This window comes from Betta splendens, chromosome 13 (assembly GCF_900634795.4).
Source record: "Betta splendens chromosome 13, fBetSpl5.4, whole genome shotgun sequence".
Lineage (NCBI taxonomy): Eukaryota > Metazoa > Chordata > Actinopteri > Anabantiformes > Osphronemidae > Betta > Betta splendens.
Genome location: NC_040893.2, coordinates 3,136,086 through 3,158,037, shown reverse-complemented (window position 1 = coordinate 3,158,037; position 21,952 = coordinate 3,136,086). Strand labels below are relative to the sequence as shown.

The window sequence follows — 21,952 nt, the reverse complement described above, 5'->3', positions numbered from 1 at the left end:
GGACAGAATGGAGGAGAGCGAGAGAGAGAGTGAGCGGGGGAGAAGCACTACTGGAAAGAAAGAGACAAGGTTAGTTGAACATAGAACAATGATGGGAGGTTACTGGATAGAAGAGGTAGAAGGAAACAGAGAAGCTCAGTGTATAAATGAAGTCCCCCAGCAGTCCATGTCTATTGCAGCCTAACTAAGAGATGGTTCCTGTGACTAACAGTCATTGCCAGTGACCTGAACCATCTGTAACTATAAGCTTTATCAAAAAGGAAGGTTTTAAGCCTGATCTTTAAGGTGGAGAGTGTGTCAGCTTCTCGAACATGAAGAGGGAAGTGGTTCCACAGGAGAGGAGCTTGGTAGCTAAAAGCTCTGTCTCCAGTTCTACTTTTAAAGACTCTAGGAACCACAAGTAGCCCAGCACTCTGACAACGAAGTGTTCTGCTGGGAGCATAAGGAACTATGAGGTCTTTAAGATAAGAAGGAGCTTTATCATTGAGTACTTATTAGGTGAGTAGGGGAATTTTAAATTTTGTCCCACATTTTACAGGCAGCCAGTGCAGAGAAGCTAATGTGTGTGAGTAAGCAGTTATAGAAATCCAGCCTAGAGGTAACAAATGCATGAATCAGTTTCTCTGTATCGCTCTGAGAGAGGATGCTTGTAATTTTAGCTATATTTCTAAGATGAAAGTAGGACATTTGTTTCATATACAATTTAAAAGAGAGATCCTGGTCAAAGATGACACTAAGGTTCCTTACAATAGAATCTGAAGCTAATGTTATGTCATCCAGGGTGGCTATCTGACTCAGTAGTGTCTCTCTCAGATTTTTAGGCCCAACAATGAGAATTTCAGTTTTATCTGAATTTAGTTGAAGGACGTTTTGGGACATGCAGGATTTGATGTCTTTTAAACAACTTTGAACTTTGACTAGTTGATCTGTTTCATTTGTTTCCAAAGATATATATATATAGCTGAGTATCATCTGCATAAAAATGAAAATTAATAGAATGCTTCCTAATAATCTCACCTAGAGGAGACATGTATAGGCTAAACAGAATTGGACCAGAATTGCTTAATGAGATTATATTACTGTTTAGCAATTACCTGCACTTGCTTCCACCAATGCTCCAACCTTTCCAAATTTAAAAATCAGCTACTTCCTCTGCAGCTACTACTGTCAGCTGTTTTAAATGCTTCCACAACATTCAACTATTCTTTCAGCTCTTGGACTCTATGTACCTATTTTGAAACATTCAGCTATATTTCATCAAATTCACCAATCCTTTACTTACATCCTTCTTTATGGCGTTCTCTAAACTTTCCTTAATTTGAAATTCAACTGCTTCAGTTTCTTTTGAAACTATTCAGCTCTGTTTGAACAACACCCAGTTCTGTTCAGGTACATTCATCTATACTTTGTGCTTAAGATACTTTCAGATATGTTTTAAATGTTTCAGCTATTTTTAGCAATTCTTTAGCAATACATTCAGCATGGAAGCATTCACTTTGCATTTTCCTATGGAAATGCTTTATCTAGTCACAGTGAATGCTGGAAGCATTCACTGTTATGTTGTTGTAATCTTTATTATCACAGTGAATGCTGCAAAGCATTCACTGTATTGTTTTTCTAAGCTTTATTATTATTAGTGGGAGAGCTGAACAGCTCTCACACTATTGATATCTTCGCTCTTTATTAGTGGGAGAGCTGAACAGCTCTCACACTATTGAGATCTTCGCTCTTTATTAGTGGGAGAGCTGAACAGCTCTCACACTATTGAGATCTTCGCTCTTTATTAGTGGGAGAGCTGAACAGCTCTCACACTATTGAGATCTTCGCTCTTTATTATCACAGTGAATGCTGCAAAGCATTCACTGTATTGTTTTTCTAAGCTTTATTATTATTATTATTTTTCTTCCCCCCGTTTTTCTGCATCTAACTAGTCCCGCATACTTTCAGCTACAGAAACGATTCCGATATCAAAATGTTCAGCTTTTTAAGGAGAAGTGTGCTATTACTTTTCTCATTCATATGTTTCATATTTTTCAAGTTATTAAGCTTTTTTTAACTTTTTTTTCCCATTCAAATGAATGGGAACAACTTTTCAAATTCTCTTCAGCTTTGTCTACTTTCAGCTTTAACTACTTCCGCATACTTTAAGCTACAGACACCATTTAAACTACAAAATAATCTTCAACTATTCAACTATTAATCTTCCAGAAATTGTTTAAATATCTTTAATAGTTTCTGATTTATAGCAGTTTAAATATTGGGTGGTTTTTGGTCAATTTTCATCTTTTCCATTAGTGTGTATTGCGTTATTTAGAGTGCGTGATGTCACAGCCAGAGTGCGAGGGGACGTTTTTTTAAGATAGAACTTCTGTCTTTAACTCGTCACTACGGACACAATTTTCACTCTATCAACGTAATTATTTAAGTAAATCGTAGTCATACTTGTCTTCTTTCTAATGATGTGTCTGGATATACTCTCAGACCTATACTTTAGTCGCTATCAACCTCAAAGCGCAGAGAGATCCTGGATTTCTCCCATAGACTTTAATGATAATTTTTGGCAGACGTCTGGGGAGAAAAACAAGAGGAGAAGTATTTTGAAATTGCGACTGCGGCTACAAACATTTGTCCTCAAACATAAAATTCACACCATTTGCTCATTGAAGACTTGGGACTCGTAAAATGAAATAATTTTTGTGATAACTATTATGGTTTAGCTGGAACAATCCTGTTTATACAGGGTGAAACTCTGCTTTTACAGAGCAGAGTGAGCCTGATTTTCCCGCCTTTCGTCTCCATGGCGACAGCGCAGCTGCAGATTTCACTGACAGGTCAAACTCCTGATGCTCAGTGTAGACAGCAGTTCCATACTTATTACTGATCATTCAACTCCACTATTGGATTGTGTAGTATTTAAGCACACACTTCCTCTAAATCCTTTCAAAATAAAAGCACCAAGCCAAATAATTAGCTTTAATACCAACATTTCTGCTTTTATATGGGTAATTATGATTATTTAAAGATAGATTAACAGTTTAGTAATTACCCACACATGCTACCTCTATGTCATTTTAAAATATAAGCACCAATGCAATTTATTAGCTTTAACTGCACTGATTTTGCCTTTGAATGGTTAATAATGATTATTTAAAGACTAATTGACAGTTATGCTATTACGCCCACACATTTCCTCTAAATCCTTTCAAAATAAAAGCACCAATTACAATTTATTACCTTTAATGGCAAGATTGATTAGAACATTTCTGGTTCTGAATACTTACCAATCGTTAATGAGACACTTTAGAGTTCAGCAAATAACCACTCACACTTATTAGGGTGATTTTATTCTGAAAGGGCTTAACCTAAATTTTTTCCGTTAATAGGGCAATTATTGCTATTGAATGACATATTATGACTGTCTAATGACTATTTTATAGATTAGTAATTACTCACACACGACCTCTAAATCCTTTCAAAATAAAAGCACCAATCCAGATTTTTAGCTTTAATCGCACTATTTGTGCTTTTGAATGGGTAATCATGACTGGTTAGTGTGACTGTTTTACAGTTTAGCTATTAAGCACACCCAGCCCCTCTACATCCTTTCAAAATAAAAGCCCAAATCCTGATTTTTAGCTAAAGATAGCAATATTTCTGCTTTCAACGGGTGTATCATGACTATTTATTTAGACTAAAATACTGCACACACAGTTTCTCCAAATTCTTTCAAAATAAAAGCCCCATTCCAGATCTTTAGCTAAAAAGGGCAATATTTCTGCGTTCAGCTGGTGTATTGTTACTAGATGATAAGACAATCTTAATGTTTAGTAATTGCCTGTTCAGGTGTCCTCAATATCCTTTCAAAATAAAAGTACCAATCCAAATTTTTAGCTTTAATAGCATAAACTCTGTTTTTGAATGGTTAATTGTGACAAGTAATGAGACTATTTTAAAGTTTAGCTATAAACACACACATCTCTAAATCATTTTAAAATAAAAGCATTAAACCTATTTTTTTGCTTTAATAGAATAAATTCTGTTTTTGAATGGTCAATTCAAATTCAGCAATAAGTCTATACCAGTAATTACTGGTTTATTATTACTAGTTAATGAAACAATTTAACAATTACTCACACAAGCTTCCTGTAAGTCATTTCAAAATAAGAATACTAAACTTTTAGTGCAACTAACTAAGCTCTAAACCTTTTTAATTTCTGCTTTTGACTGCTTTTTTGTTATTTAGGACAACTTAATGAGCGCTTTTTCCAGCTTACCAAGTTAGGACACACACTTCCTCAAATTACTTTCAAAATAAAAGCACCAATCTAATTATTTAGCCTAAATATCGCTTTTGTGAATTTGACTAGTTAATTATAACTAGTTAATGAAACTATTTTACTGTTCAGCAATTATCTGCACACACTTCCTTCAAAGCTTCAACTTTTATCAATTCAAATCAAAATACTTGTTCTGAAGCAAATTTAAGCCGTATTAAATATTTTCAAAACGTTTAGCTATATTTCAACAAGTTAATTAATTGATTTTCAGCAGTTTGTTAATTTCAGCTAATCTTTTTCGTGTTTCCTCCATATGAAATTGAACTACTTCAGCTTCTTCTGCAAATATTTAGCACTGTTTAATCAATTCCTATTTCTCCTTAGATACATTCAACTATGATTTACATGATTGAGCTATTTCATCTGTTTTAAATGTTTCAGTTACTTTCAGCAACTCTTCAGGAATATTTTCAGCTTGGAAGCATTCACTGTGCATTTTCTTATGGAAATGCTTTTTCTAGTTATTATTCTTATTATTTCGCCCCGTTTTTCGGCCGCTATCTACTTCTCAACGCTTTATCGTAGAATCATCTTTCAACGTTCTAAACGTGCGTCATCGTTAGACGATGCAGGCTATTACTTTTCACGTTTTCAGCTTTTCAACTTTTAACGTTATTCAACGTTTTCCGTCGTTTTTTTATAATGGTCGTCTATGGGAATCATCGTTCAACTTTCTGTCAACTTCCCACTTTTCATCAGCGTCTATCATCGTCATGCTTTGGCGTAGAAACGTCATTTCAACGTCAAAAGCGTCTATCATCTTTCAACGTTCTCCGTGTAAATCAGCGTCCTCGTATCTTTTATAGTTTTCGACTTGTGAGCGTTTAAATATGGTGTGGTTTTTGTTAAATTTTCAGCTTTTCCATTAGTGTGTATTGGGTCTGTTAGAGTGCGTGATGTCACAGCTACAGTGAGAAGGTGCGCTTTTTTAAGACAGAACTTCTGTCTCTAACTCGTCACTACAGCCACAATTTTTACTCTATCAACGTAATTACTTCACTAAATCGTAGTCATACTTGTCTTCTTTCTAATGATGTGTCTGGATATACCCTCAGACCTATACTTTAGTCGCTATGGACCTCAAAGTGCAGAGAGATCCTGAAATTCTCCCATTGACTCTAATGATAATTTTTGGCAGACGTCTGGGGAGAAAAACAGAGGAGACATATTTTGAAATTGCCACTGTGGCTACAAGCTTTTGTCCTTAAACATAAAATTCACACCATTTGCTCATTGAAGCCTTGGGACTCGTAAAATGAAATAATTTTTGTGATAACTATCATGGTTTAGCTGAAACAAGCCTGTTTATACAGGGTGAAACTCTGCTTTTACAGAGCAGAGTGAGCCTGATTTTCCCGCCTTTCGTCTCCATGGCGACGGCGCAGCTGCAGATTTCACTGACAGGTCAAACTCCTGATGCTCAGTGTAGACAGCAGTTCCATGCTTATTACTGGTTACTCATCTACACTATTGGATTGTGTAGTAATTAAGCACACACTTCCTCTAAATCCTTTCAAAATAAAAGCACCAAGCCAAATAATTAGCTTTAATAGCAATATTTCTGCTTTTAGATGGGTAATTATGACTGTTTAAATATAGATTAACAGTTTAGTAATTACCCACACGTGCTTCCTCTACATCCTTTCAAAATAAAAGCACCAATGCCAATTATTAGCTTTAACTGCACTGTTTTTGCCTTTGAATGGGTAATTAAAGACTAATTGACAGTTACGCTATTACCCCCACACATTTCCTCTAAATCCTTTCAAAATAAAAGCACCAATTACAATTTATTACCTTTAATGGCAAGATTGATTAAAAAAAATTGTGGTTCTGAATACTTACCAATCGTTAATGGGACTACTTTAGAGTTCAGTAAATAGCCACTCAAACTTATTAGGGTGCTTTTATTCTGAAAGGGCTAAATCTAAATCTTTGCTTTAATAGGGCTATTCTTGCTATTGAATGATAAATTCTGACTATCTAATGACTATTTTATAGTTTAGTAATCGCCCACACACAACCTCTAAATCCTTTCAAAATAAAAGCACCAATGTAATTTATTACCTAAATGGCAAGATTTTTGTTTCTGACTGGTAAATTTCTACTAGTTATTAAAATATTACACAGTTAGGTAATTATTTACAAATACTTTCTTCAAATCAAAAAGATAGTCAGCTTATTTATGATTGTCAACAATGCACATTGGTCAACCTTTTAATCTTTGACATCTTTTAACCGTGGTCAACTTTTGAATCATTGTCATCTCTTTAATATTGTCATAGTATGACCTTGGTCATCTTTTTAATCATCATCTTTTTAATCGCCATCTTTTGTCATCGTTTTAATCTTTGTCAACGTTTTCTCGTTTTCATCGTTTTCATCGTTTTGCCGTAGTCAACTTTTTGACGTCAGCAGCTTAATCAGCGTTTGTCATCGTTGCGGCAGCAGATCAGCTCTCCCACGTAATTTCTCGAGAAATTACTTTTTCTAGTCACAGTGAATGCTGCAAAGCATTCACTGTATTGTTTTTCTAAGCTTTATTATTATTATTATTTTTCTTCCCCCCGTTTTTCTGCATCTAACTAGTCCCGCATACTTTCAGCTACAGAAACGATTCCGATATCAAAATGTTCAGCTTTTTAAGGAGAAGTGTGCTATTACTTTTCTCATTCATATGTTTCATATTTTTCAAGTTATTAAGCTTTTTTTAACTTTTTTTTCCCATTCAAATGAATGGGAACAACTTTTCAAATTCTCTTCAGCTTTGTCTACTTTCAGCTTTAACTACTTCCGCATACTTTAAGCTACAGACACCATTTAAACTACAAAATAATCTTCAACTATTCAACTATTAATCTTCCAGAAATTGTTTAAATATCTTTAATAGTTTCTGATTTATAGCAGTTTAAATATTGGGTGGTTTTTGGTCAATTTTCATCTTTTCCATTAGTGTGTATTGCGTTATTTAGAGTGCGTGATGTCACAGCCAGAGTGCGAGGGGACGTTTTTTTAAGATAGAACTTCTGTCTTTAACTCGTCACTACGGACACAATTTTCACTCTATCAACGTAATTATTTAAGTAAATCGTAGTCATACTTGTCTTCTTTCTAATGATGTGTCTGGATATACTCTCAGACCTATACTTTAGTCGCTATCAACCTCAAAGCGCAGAGAGATCCTGGATTTCTCCCATAGACTTTAATGATAATTTTTGGCAGACGTCTGGGGAGAAAAACAAGAGGAGAAGTATTTTGAAATTGCGACTGCGGCTACAAACATTTGTCCTCAAACATAAAATTCACACCATTTGCTCATTGAAGACTTGGGACTCGTAAAATGAAATAATTTTTGTGATAACTATTATGGTTTAGCTGGAACAATCCTGTTTATACAGGGTGAAACTCTGCTTTTACAGAGCAGAGTGAGCCTGATTTTCCCGCCTTTCGTCTCCATGGCGACAGCGCAGCTGCAGATTTCACTGACAGGTCAAACTCCTGATGCTCAGTGTAGACAGCAGTTCCATACTTATTACTGATCATTCAACTCCACTATTGGATTGTGTAGTATTTAAGCACACACTTCCTCTAAATCCTTTCAAAATAAAAGCACCAAGCCAAATAATTAGCTTTAATACCAACATTTCTGCTTTTATATGGGTAATTATGATTATTTAAAGATAGATTAACAGTTTAGTAATTACCCACACATGCTACCTCTATGTCATTTTAAAATATAAGCACCAATGCAATTTATTAGCTTTAACTGCACTGATTTTGCCTTTGAATGGTTAATAATGATTATTTAAAGACTAATTGACAGTTATGCTATTACGCCCACACATTTCCTCTAAATCCTTTCAAAATAAAAGCACCAATTACAATTTATTACCTTTAATGGCAAGATTGATTAGAACATTTCTGGTTCTGAATACTTACCAATCGTTAATGAGACACTTTAGAGTTCAGCAAATAACCACTCACACTTATTAGGGTGATTTTATTCTGAAAGGGCTTAACCTAAATTTTTTCCGTTAATAGGGCAATTATTGCTATTGAATGACATATTATGACTGTCTAATGACTATTTTATAGATTAGTAATTACTCACACACGACCTCTAAATCCTTTCAAAATAAAAGCACCAATCCAGATTTTTAGCTTTAATCGCACTATTTGTGCTTTTGAATGGGTAATCATGACTGGTTAGTGTGACTGTTTTACAGTTTAGCTATTAAGCACACCCAGCCCCTCTACATCCTTTCAAAATAAAAGCCCAAATCCTGATTTTTAGCTAAAGATAGCAATATTTCTGCTTTCAACGGGTGTATCATGACTATTTATTTAGACTAAAATACTGCACACACAGTTTCTCCAAATTCTTTCAAAATAAAAGCCCCATTCCAGATCTTTAGCTAAAAAGGGCAATATTTCTGCGTTCAGCTGGTGTATTGTTACTAGATGATAAGACAATCTTAATGTTTAGTAATTGCCTGTTCAGGTGTCCTCAATATCCTTTCAAAATAAAAGTACCAATCCAAATTTTTAGCTTTAATAGCATAAACTCTGTTTTTGAATGGTTAATTGTGACAAGTAATGAGACTATTTTAAAGTTTAGCTATAAACACACACATCTCTAAATCATTTTAAAATAAAAGCATTAAACCTATTTTTTTGCTTTAATAGAATAAATTCTGTTTTTGAATGGTCAATTCAAATTCAGCAATAAGTCTATACCAGTAATTACTGGTTTATTATTACTAGTTAATGAAACAATTTAACAATTACTCACACAAGCTTCCTGTAAGTCATTTCAAAATAAGAATACTAAACTTTTAGTGCAACTAACTAAGCTCTAAACCTTTTTAATTTCTGCTTTTGACTGCTTTTTTGTTATTTAGGACAACTTAATGAGCGCTTTTTCCAGCTTACCAAGTTAGGACACACACTTCCTCAAATTACTTTCAAAATAAAAGCACCAATCTAATTATTTAGCCTAAATATCGCTTTTGTGAATTTGACTAGTTAATTATAACTAGTTAATATAACTATTTTACTGTTCAGCAATTATCTGCACACACTTCCTTCAAAGCTTCAACTTTTATCAATTCAAATCAAAATACTTGTTCTGAAGCAAATTTAAGCCGTATTAAATATTTTCAAAACGTTTAGCTATATTTCAACAAGTTAATTAATTGATTTTCAGCAGTTTGTTAATTTCAGCTAATCTTTTTCGTGTTTCCTCCATATGAAATTGAACTACTTCAGCTTCTTCTGCAAATATTTAGCACTGTTTAATCAATTCCTATTTCTCCTTAGATACATTCAACTATGATTTACATGATTGAGCTATTTCATCTGTTTTAAATGTTTCAGTTACTTTCAGCAACTCTTCAGGAATATTTTCAGCTTGGAAGCATTCACTGTGCATTTTCTTATGGAAATGCTTTTTCTAGTTATTATTCTTATTATTTCGCCCCGTTTTTCGGCCGCTATCTACTTCTCAACGCTTTATCGTAGAATCATCTTTCAACGTTCTAAACGTGCGTCATCGTTAGACGATGCAGGCTATTACTTTTCACGTTTTCAGCTTTTCAACTTTTAACGTTATTCAACGTTTTCCGTCGTTTTTTTATAATGGTCGTCTATGGGAATCATCGTTCAACTTTCTGTCAACTTCCCACTTTTCATCAGCGTCTATCATCGTCATGCTTTGGCGTAGAAACGTCATTTCAACGTCAAAAGCGTCTATCATCTTTCAACGTTCTCCGTGTAAATCAGCGTCCTCGTATCTTTTATAGTTTTCGACTTGTGAGCGTTTAAATATGGTGTGGTTTTTGTTAAATTTTCAGCTTTTCCATTAGTGTGTATTGGCTCTGTTAGAGTGCGTGATGTCACAGCTACAGTGAGAAGGTGCGCTTTTTTAAGACAGAACTTCTGTCTCTAACTCGTCACTACAGCCACAATTTTTACTCTATCAACGTAATTACTTCACTAAATCGTAGTCATACTTGTCTTCTTTCTAATGATGTATCTGGATATACCCTCAGACCTATACTTTAGTCGCTATCAACCTCAAAGCGCAGAGAGATCCCGAAATTCTCCCATAGACTCTAATGATAATTTTCGGCAGACGTCTGGGGAGAAAAACAGAGGAGACATATTTTGAAATTGCCACTGTGGCTACAAGCTTTTATCCTCAAATATAAAATTCACACCATTTGCTCATTGAAGCCTTGGGACTCGTAAAATGAAATAATTTTTGTGATAACTATCATGGTTTAGCTGGAACAAGCCTGTTTATACAGGGTGAAACTCTGCTTTTACAGAGCAGAGTGAGCCTGATTTTCCCGCCTTTCGTCTCCATGGCGACGGCGCAGCTGCAGATTTCACTGACAGGTCAAACTGCTGATGCTCAGTGTAGACAGCAGTTCCATGCTTATTACTGATTACTCAACTACACTATTGGATTGTGTAGTAATTAAGCACACACTTCCTCTAAATCCTTTCAAAATAAAAGCACCAAGCCAAATAATTAGCTTTAATAGCAATATTTCAACTTTTAGATTAGTAATTACCCACACGTGCTTCCTCTACATCCTTTCAAAATAAAAGCACCAATGCCAATTATTAGCTTTAACTGCACTGTTTTTGCCTTTGAATGGGTAATTAAAGACTAATTGACAGTTACGCTATTACCCCCACACATTTCCTCTAAATCCTTTCAAAATAAAAGCACCAATTACAATTTATTACCTTTAATGGCAAGATTGATTAAAAAAATTTGTGGTTCTGAATACTTACCAATCGTTAATGGGACTACTTTAGAGTTCAGTAAATAGCCACTCAAACTTATTAGGGTGCTTTTATTCTGAAAGGGCTAAATCTAAATCTTTTGCTTTAATAGGGCTATTCTTGCTATTGAATGATAAATTATGACTATCTAATGACTATTTTATAGTTTAGTAATCGCTCACACACAACCTCTAAATCCTTTCAGAATAAAAGCACCAATGTAATTTATTACCTAAATGGCAAGATTTTTGTTTCTGACTGGTAAATTTCTACTAGTTATTAAAATATTACACAGTTAGGCAATTATTTACAAATACTTTCTTCAAATCAAAAAGATAGTCATCTTATTTATGATTGTCAACAATGCACCTTGGTCAACTTTTTAATCTTTGACATCTTTTAACCTTGGTCAACTTTTGAATCATTGTCATCTCTTTAATATTGTCATAGTATGACCTTGGTCATCTTTTTAATCATCATCTTTTTAATCGCCATCTTTTGTCATCGTTTTAATCTTTGTCAACGTTTTCTCGTTTTCATCGTTTTGCCGTAGTCAACTTTTGTACGTAGTCAACTTTTTGACGTCAGCAGCTTAATCAGCGTTTGTCATCGTTGCGGCAGGAGATCAGCTCTCCCACGTAATTTCTCGAGAAATTACTTTTTCTAGTTATTCTTATTATTTCGCCCCGTTTTTCGGTCGCTATCTACTTCTCAACGCTTCATCGCAGAATCATCGTTCAACGTTCTAAACGTGCTTCATCGTTAGACGATGCAGGCTATTACTTTTCACGTTTTCAGCTTTTCAACTTTTAACGTTATTCAACGTTTTCCGTCGTTTTTTTATAATGGTCGTCTATGGGAATCATCGTTCAACTTTCTGTCAACTTCCCTCTTTTCATTAGCGTCTATCATCGTCATACTTTGGCGTAGAAACGTCATTTCAACGTCAAAAGCGTCTATCATCTTTCAACGTTCTCCGTGTAAATCAGTGTCCTCGTATCTTTTATAGTTTTCGACTTGTGAGCGTTTAAATATCGTGTGGTTTTTGTTAAATTTTCAGCTTTTCCATTAGTGTGTATTGGGTCAATTAGAGTGCGTGATGTCACAGCTACAGTGAGAAGTTGCGCTTTTTTAAGACAGAACTTCTGTCTCTAACTCGTCAATACAGCCACAATTTTTACTCTATCAACATAATTCCTTCACTAAATCGTAGTCATACTTGTCTTCTTTCTAATGATGTGTCTGGATATACCCTCAGACCTATACTTTAGTCGCTATCAACCTCAAAGCGCAGAGAGATCCCGAAATTCTCCCATAGACTCTAATGATAATTTTCGGCAGACGTCTGGGGAGAAAAACAGAGGAGACATATTTTGAAATTGCCACTGTGGCTACAATCTTTTATCCTCAAATATAAAATTCACACCATTTGCTCATTGAAGCCTTGGGACTCGTAAAATGAAATAATTTTTGTGATAACTATCATGGTTTAGCTGGAACAAGCCTGTTTATACAGGGTGAAACTCTGCTTTTACAGAGCAGAGTGAGCCTGATTTTCCCGCCTTTCGTCTCCATGGCGACGGCGCAGCTGCAGATTTCACTGACAGGTCAAACTGCTGATGCTCAGTGTAGACAGCAGTTCCATGCTTATTACTGATTACTCAACTACACTATTGGATTGTGTATTAATTAAGCACACACTTCCTCTAAATCCTTTCAAAATAAAAGCACCAAGCCAAATAATTAGCTTTAATAGCAATATTTCAACTTTTAGATGGGTAATTATGACTATTTAAAGATAGATTAACAGTTTAGTAATTACCCACACGTGCTTCCTCTACATCCTTTCAAAATAAAAGCACCAATGCCAATTCTTAGCTTTAACTGCACTGTTTTTGCCTTTGAATGGGTAATCATGATTATTTGAAGACTAGTTGACAGTTACGCTATTACCCCCACACATTTCCTCTAAATCCTTTCAAAATAAAAGCACCAATTACATTTTTTTACCTTTAATGGCAAGATTGATTAGAAAGTTTGTGGTTCTGAATACTAACCAATCGTTAATGAGACTACTTTAGAGTTCAGTAAATAGCCACTCAAACTTATTAGGGTGCTTTTATTCTGAAAGGGCTAAATCTAAATCTTTTGCTTTAATAGGGCTATTGTTGCTATTGAATGATAAATTATGACTATCTAATGACTATTTCATAATTTAGTAATCACTCACACACAACCTCTAAATCCTTTCAAAATAAAAGCACCAATGTAATTTATTATCTTAAATGTCAAGATTTTTGTTTCTGACTGGTAAATTTTTAATAGTTATTTAACTATTACATAGTTAGGTAATTATTTACAAATACTTTCTTCAAATCATAAAGCTAGTCAGCTTATTTATGATTGTCAACAATGCAACTTGGTCAACTTTTTAATCTTTGACATCTTTTTACCTTGGTCAACTTTTGAGTAATTGTCATATTTTAATCTTGTCTTAGTATGACCTTGGTCATCTTTTTAATCATCATCTTTTTAATCGCCATCTTTTCTCATCGTTTTAATCTTTGTCATCGTTTTCTCGTTTTCATCGTTTTGCCGTAGTCAACTTTTGGACGTAGTCAACTTTTTGACGTCAGCAGCTTAATCAGCGTTTGTCATCGTTGCGGCAGCAGATCAGCTCTCCCACGTAATTTCTCGAGAAATTACTTTTTCTAGTTATTATTCTTATTTCGCCCCGTTTTTCGGTCGCTATCTACTTCTCAACGCTTCATCGCAGAATCATCGTTCAACGTTCTAAACGTGCGTCATCGTTAGACGATGCAGGCTATTACTTTTCACGTTTTCAGCTTTTCAACTTTTAACGTTATTCAACGTTTTCCGTCGTTTTTTTATAATGGTCGTCTATGGGAATCATCGTTCAACTTTCTGTCAACTTCCCTCTTTTCATCAGCGTCTATCATCGTCATACTTTGGCGTAGAAACGTCATTTCAACGTCAAAAGCGTCTATCATCTTTCAACGTTCTCCGTGTAAATCAGCGTCCTCGTATCTTTTATAGTTTTCGACTTGTGAGCGTTTAAATATCGTGTGGTTTTTGTTAAATTTTCAGCTTTTCCATTAGTGTGTATTGCGTCTGCTAGAGTGCGTGATGTCACAGCTACAGTGAGAAGGTGCGCTTTTTTAAGACAGAACTTCTGTCTCTAACTCGTCACTACAGCCACAATTTTTACTCTATCAACGTAATTCCTTCACTAAATCGTAGTAATACTTGTCTTCTTTCTAATGATGTGTCTGGATATACCCTCAGACCTATACTTAAGTCGCTATCGACCTCAAAGTGCAGAGAGATCCTGAAATTCTCCCATTGACTCGAATGATAATTTTTGGCAGACGTCTGAGGAGAAAAACAGAGCAGACATATTTTGAAATTGCCACTGTGGCTACAAGCATTTGTCCTTAAAGGAGTCATATCATGCTTTTCATTCTAAAAAATATTAGACTTTAATGTCTCAGTAAGGTCTCTGTAAATTTTCATCCCATAAAACCCTTTAGATCGTCCACACTGCCCCTGTCAATGTGTGGTTTTCACTCTCCATCAGCAAACGCTGTGTTTTCTGGGCGTGTCGCAAGCGAAGCTGCTCACCACACCTCTGTGCGGAAGCGCATACCTTTTTTGTTGTTGTTTTTTTTTTTAAATTGGCTCCATGGATACGAGCCACCGCACGGTTAGGATACAATAGGTGGCAGTAGTGCGACATTGAGAATGCAATCCACCGCAATCCTCCACAGAAGAACCCACTACAGAACTGCACGACATTAGTCAGCTGGTTCGTAGCGTAGTAGAACCATACGTCTACGATCCCGAATCTGACCCTGAAGCTGAAGAGGAGGCTGTTGAAGTCGCCACATTTCGGCTGATGCAAGATGTGTCTCATTGATAATGTCGCATTTACTTCAATTTAATTGATTTATGTAATTTGCAAAGCGACTAGCGGTTGCTAATGCGAATGCTAAATGGCGTGTGCAGCTTCAATATTCACAACACGACTTACCTGGAAAACTCTCGTTAATAGAAAACACTACTTTAGCTTACATTATACAAATAAATAAGTTTGAGAGCATAGCTGAAATAATATAAATACATTTTACATTTACACATTTCACTGTTTTTGTCTTACTTGTGCTGCTGCTCTGACAATTTTATTTAAAAAATGTGCATTAATATTTAGAGCAATCACTGCATGACCTACCTGGGAACAAAAAGCATTGGTTCAAATTATATATTGACCTAACGTATTTTTACTGCTTTTAATTATGTTTTTTGTCATTCATGATAAATTTGACAGTAATATGTCTCTGTATCTAAAGTTGTTACAGGTATCTAGTCTACAGAGGCTAGTGAGCTGGTGCTGAGGATTCCTGGGGTGAAGAATCGGAGTTGCCATCTCTTCATGCTTGGGTTGTAGATGAAGGCAGTTTCCTGATGGATAAAACACTAAAACACTCATAGTATGATTGATGTAGACCACCTGTAGAATAACTCCTTTACCGTTTGAGTAAAAATGTGTTTTTTGTGAGTGCAACACTCATTAAGAATTTTTTTAACTTTATTTATATATAATTTATATGCGTTTTATTTATGGCCGCTTCAACTTTATAGCTTACCATATTAGAAAGAGAAAAACATGTAATTTCAATACTATGATTTCCTAAATAAAAGTGTTTTCCCTTCAGAAACAGAGTTCAGTGAAATACATAATAGTTAAAGCCAACTTTATTGTAAACCAAAAAAATACACCACTACTCCAAAGCTAGAACAAACTGTTACCTTCACACTCCAATGTGCAATGTTTAGGTTACTGAGTTAATTAAGAAGTCTGGGGGTTTGAGGACGAAGGAGAAGCTTTTGCAGGGCTTTGCAGACGAAATGCATGAAAGTAGGGTAAACAGGGAGATGTGGTGATCCTTGTTCTCATCACTATTTGGAAGACTGAGCGGAAGCAGTCCTCTACCAGATGGAAGCTGTGGCTGTCCTCACCATCACCTCATCAAAACAAAAGGTAGTGCAATCAGAATTGTAGATTAGTGAAATGTTAATTATTATGTAGGTCAAAACCTTCTCTAATGTAAGAACACACAATACCAGACAAAAAATTAAACCAAACAAGAGGACAGGCCTGTCTGTGCTAAAACAACAGATAAACAGTTGTTACAATTCAAATATAAAATCTAAACCGTATATACCAATTAAAATCTTCTGTTACCTATCTTACTGTTGGTACATACAAACTTACATACCTTCACTCCTGAGCTGGGCAGCAGATGTCTGTGTACCAACAGTCTGCAGTGATTTCTCTGTTTGACAGCCTCCTTGCATGTGGGCAACTGGGATTTGCCCTCCTACAGTATAGAAAAGACTGTTACATTTACTGTAAATTGTATTGGTCCTACAAATATAATGGCTATGGTACAAGCTATCGGTAACTGACCAGATAAGCAGCAGGTATTGTAGAGATGTGACTAATTAGCAACTATGCTTGCAACACAACACAGTAATCATTCCAACTAATCATGTTAGAATTTGATAGAACAATGACATAACCCCAAATCACAAGTTGATTTAGGCTGGACAGGACGGGGTAATAAACATAACCGCGTTCATCTGCAGTTTCTTTTTGTAGCGATCGACCAGCTGTAGCTCTAAAGTGCAAAGGCCTAAAGGCATGCTAACGGCTAACGCAACACACAAACAGGAGCGGCAGCACGTCAACAGGACAAAAGCTCGATCCACCGTTTCCTGCCTGTCGCCGATCGAAGGCCCATCGCTATTAGCTGTTCCCCACACAGGTGTGTGGTTGCACCAACTCAGAGTAGCACATTTGAAAGGGACAAAGGCTCAGTTGACTCACTGTAGCCGTTAGCGACGCTAGCGATTAGCTTGTCTCACATGTGGGTTACTGCATTTTAAACAGACCCAACTAACATATTTAGATATCACAAGTATCAAGCACAAACTTACTACAGCGAGCTAGATCCACCGCTTCCTGCCTGTCGCCGCTGGAAGGGCGATAAAGATCAGCTGTTCCCCGCAGGTGTATGAGATTACAGAAAAAGGACAGACGCTAGACCCACCGCTTCCTGCCTGTCGCCGCTGGAAGGGCGATAAAGATCAGCTGTTCCCCGCAGGTGTATGTGATTACAGAAAAAGGACAGACGCTAGACCCACCGCTCCCTGCCTGTAGCCGCTCGATGCCGTTAGTCATTAGCTTTTCTCCACACAGGTGTGTGGCTGCAGGAGCCCACATGAGCACATTTGAAGGGGACAAAGGCTCGGTCGACTGACTGTAGCCGTTAGCATAGCTAGCTAGTAACTTGACTCACACATAGGTTACTAAATTTAAACGGACAAACTAACATTTTAAAACATTATAAATATCAAGCATGTACTTACTGCAGTGAGTGGATGACGGACTTTAAGAATAGGTCCTTTTTTCCAACAGGAGCCGTGAAACAAATCCAGCATTGTACGCACCCTCGTTTGAAATGCACATACGTATAAATGCTGAGGCAGTGTTTCTGGCACCGGTCCGTTAAAAATAAAAGTGACCCACAAATCCTCACTTGTTGATCCCTTGGTAAAGTGAAGAGACTTTGGTGTTGGTTAGAACACCTAAGAACCGAACTATTTCTATGGGAGGACTTGGGCGCTGCCGTGCTGGTCTGTTCACGGTGAGTGAGAGGGGGGAAATGGCGGAAGTCCAGTTTTGGTTCGGGATCATTGTGGGGTTGGTGGTTCAGGATTTGCAAGGAGAACCTTCAACCAGTGTGACGACAACTGGGACACGGCCTCAGAGTAGGTCGTGGCTGTTTTCATTGGATGAGAAAATTTACGTTTTCAAAATGTGAAAAAAGCAGGAAATGCATTTCTACCGTGCTCAGTGTGTGTATATGTGACCCATAGAGTCATAGGGACGCTCCAAAATGTCTAAAAAGTGGATTTTGCATGATATGGGCCCTTTAAACATAAAATTCACACCATTTGCTCATTGAAGCCTTGGGACTCGTAAAATGAAATAATTTTTGTGATAACTATCATGGTTTAGCTGAAACAAGCCTGTTTATACAGGGTGAAACTCTGCTTTCACAGAGCAGAGTGAGCCTGATTTTCCCACCTTTTGTCTCCATTGCGACGGCGCAGCTGCAGATTTGACTGACAGGTCAAAACTGCTGATGCTCTGTGTACAGAGCAGTTCCATGCTTATTATTGATTACTCAACTACAATATTGGATTGTGTAGTAATTAAGCACACACTTCCTATAAATCCTTTCAAAATAAAAGCACCAAGCCAAATAATTAGCTTTAATAGCAATATATCTGCTTTTAGATGGGTAATTATGACTGTTTAAATATAGATCAACAGTTTAGTAATTACCCACACATGCTTCCTCTACATCCTTTCAAAATAAAAGCACCAATGCCAATTATTAGCTTTTCTGCACTATTTTTGCCTTTGAATGGGTAATTATGATTATTTAAAGACTAATTGACAGTTACGCTATTACCCCCACACATTTCCTCTAAATCCTTTCAAAATAAAAGCACCAATTACAATTTATTACCGTTAATGGCAAGATTGATTAGAAAGTTTGTGGTTCTGAATAATTACCAATCGTTAATGAGACTACTTTAGAGTTCAGTAAATAACCACTCACACTTATTAGGGTGCTTTTATTCTGAAAGGGCTTAATCTAAATCTTTTGCTTTAATAGGGCTATTCTTGCTATTGAATGATAAATTATGACTATCTAATGACTATTTTATAGTTTAGTAATCGCCCACACACAACCTCTAAATCCTTACAAAGTAAAAGCACCAATGTATTTTATTACCTTAAATGGCAAGATTTTTGGTTCTGACTGGTAAATTTCTACTAGTTATTAAACTATTACACAGTTAGGTAATTATTTGCAAATACTTTCTTCAAATCAAAAAGATAGTCAGCTTATTTATTATTGTCAACTTTTTAATATTTGACATCTTTTTACCTTGGTCAACTTTTGAATCATTGTCATATTTTTAATCTTGTCTTAGTGTGACCATGGTCATCTTTAAATTCATCATCTTTTTGATCGCCATCTTTTGTCATCGTTTTAATCTTTGTCAACGTTTTCTCGTTTTCATCGTTTTGCCGTAGTCAACTTTTTGACGTCAGCAGCTTAATCAGCGTTTGTCATCGTGGCGGCAGCAGATCAGCTCTCCCACGTAATTTCTCGAGAAATTACTTTTTCTAGTTATCACAGTGAATGCTTTGCAGCATTCACCGTATTGTTTTTCTAAGCTTTATTATTATTTTTCTTCCCCCCGTTTTTCTGCATCTAACTAGTCCCGCATACTTTCAGCTACATAAACGATTCCAATATCAAAATGTTCAGCTTTTTACGGAGAAGTGTGCTTTTACTTTTCTCATTCATATGTTTCATATTTTTCAAGTTATTAAGCTTTTTTTAACTTTTTTTTCCCATTGAAATGAATGGGAACAACTTTTCAAATTCTCTTCAGCTTTGTCTACTTTCAGCTTTAACTACTTCCGCATACTTTAAGCTACAGACACCATTTAAACTACAAAATAATCTTCAACTATTCAACTATTAATCTTCCAGAAATCGTTTAAATATCTTTAATAGTTTCTGATTTATAGCAGTTTAAATATTGGGTGGTTTTTGGTCAATTTTCATCTTTTCCATTAGTGTGTATTGCGTTATTTAGAGTGCGTGATGTCACAGCCAGAGTGCGAGGGGACGTTTTTTTAAGATAGAACTTCTGTCTTTAACTCGTCACTATGGACACAATTTTCCCTCTATCAACGTAATTATTTCAGTAAATCGTAGTCATACTTGTCTTCTTTCTAATGATGTGTCTGGCTTTACTCTCAGACCTATACTTTAGTCGCTATCAACCTCAAAGCGCAGAGAGATCCTGAATTTCTCCCATAGACTCTAATGATAATTTTCGGCAGACGTCTGGGGAGAAAAACAAGAGGAGAAGTATTTTGAAATTGCGACTGCAGCTACAAGCTTTTGTCCTCAAACATAAAATTCACACCATTTGCTCATTGAAGCCTTGGGACTCGTAAAATGAAATAATTTTTGTGATAACTATCATGGTTTAGCTGGAACAAGCCTGTTTATACAGGGTGAAACTCTGCTTTTACAGAGCAGAGTGAGCCTGATTTTCCCGCCTTTCGTCTCCATGGCGACGGCGCAGCTGCAGATTTCACTGACAGGTCAAACTCCTAATGCTCAGTGTAGACAGCAGTTCCATGCATATTACTGATTACTCAACTACACTATTGGATTGTGTAGTAATTAAGCACACACTTCCTCTAAATCCTTTCAAAATAAAAGCACCAAGCCAAATAATTAGCTTTAATAGCAATATATCTGCTTTTAGATGGGTAATTATGACTATTTAAAGATAGATTAACAGTTTAGTAATTACCCACACATGCTTCCTCTACATCCTTTCAAAATAAAAGCACCAATGCCAATTATTAGCTTTAACTGCACTGTTTTTGCCTTTGAATGGGTAATTATGATGATTAAAGACTAATTGACAGTTACGCTATTACCCCCACACATTTCCTCTAAATCCTTTCAAAATAAAAGCACCAATTACAATTTATTATCTTTAATGGCAAGATTGATTAGAAAATTTGTGGTTCTGAATACTTACCAATCGTTAATGAGACTACTTTAGAGTTCAGTAAATATCCACTCAAACTTATTAGGGTGCTTTTATTCTGAAAGGGCTAAATCTAAGTCTTTTGCTTTAATAGGGCTATTCTTGCTATTGAATGATAAATTATGACTATCACATGACTATTTTATAGTTTAGTAATCGCCCACACACAACCTCTTAATCCTTTCAAAATAAAAGCACCAATGTAATTTATTACCTTAAATGGCAAGATTTTTGTTTCTGACTGGTAAATTTTTAATAGTTATTAAACTATTACATAGTTAGGTAATGCTTTACAAATACTTTCTTCAAATCAAAAAGATAGTCAGCTTACTTATGATTGTCAACAATGCAGCTTGGTCAACTTTTTAATCTTTGACATCTTTTAACCTTGGTCAACTTTTGAATCATTGACATCTCTTTAATATTGTCATAGTATGACCTTGGTCATCTTTTTAATCATCATCTTTTTAATCACCATCTTTTGTCATCGTCTTAATCTTTGTCAACGTTTTCTCGTTTTCATCGTTTTCAACGTTTTGCCGTAGTCAACTGACGTCAGCAGCTTAATCAGCGTTTGTCATCGTTGCGGCAGCAGATCAGCTCTCCCACGTAATTTCTCGAGAAATTACTTTTTCTAGTTATTATTATTATTATTATATTTGTTCTTCCATACGTTTTAGTGCATCTAACTACTCCCACACCTTTTGAGCTACAGAAACCATTCCAATATCAAAATGTTCAGCTTTTTAAGGAGAAGTGTGCTATTATTTTTCACATTTGTATGTTTCATATTTTTCGAGTTATTAAGCTTTTTTCAACTTTTTTCCCCCATTTGAAATGAATGGAAGAAGGATTTCAAATCCTCTTCAACTTTGTCTGCTTTCAGCTTTAACTACTTAAACACACTTTTAGCTACAGACACCATTTAAACTACAAAACAATCTTCGACTATTTAACTATTAATGTATTGTTCAACTTGTTAATATCTTTAACAGATTCTGAGTTATAGCAGTTTAAGCATAGGGTGTTTTTTAGGAATTCTCAGCTTTTCCATTAGTGTGTGTTGGCTCTAATTGAGT

The 21,952-nt window shown here is 35.7% G+C and overlaps 1 protein-coding gene and 1 long non-coding RNA gene across 3 annotated transcripts in view; one reads left to right on the top strand and one right to left on the bottom strand.

The window, feature by feature from the left end:
* Window positions 1-21,952, top strand: part of tnfaip1 (tumor necrosis factor, alpha-induced protein 1 (endothelial)) — a 51,749-nt gene that overhangs the window by 6,319 nt on the left and 23,478 nt on the right. The gene's annotated exons all lie outside the window — the stretch shown is intronic.
* Window positions 16,085-18,229, bottom strand: LOC129604988 (uncharacterized). Its single transcript, XR_008696413.1, has 2 exons — window positions 17,583-18,229; window positions 16,085-16,531 (listed from the first exon to the last, which is right to left on the bottom strand). It is a non-coding gene; the product is annotated as an uncharacterized LOC129604988 (long non-coding RNA).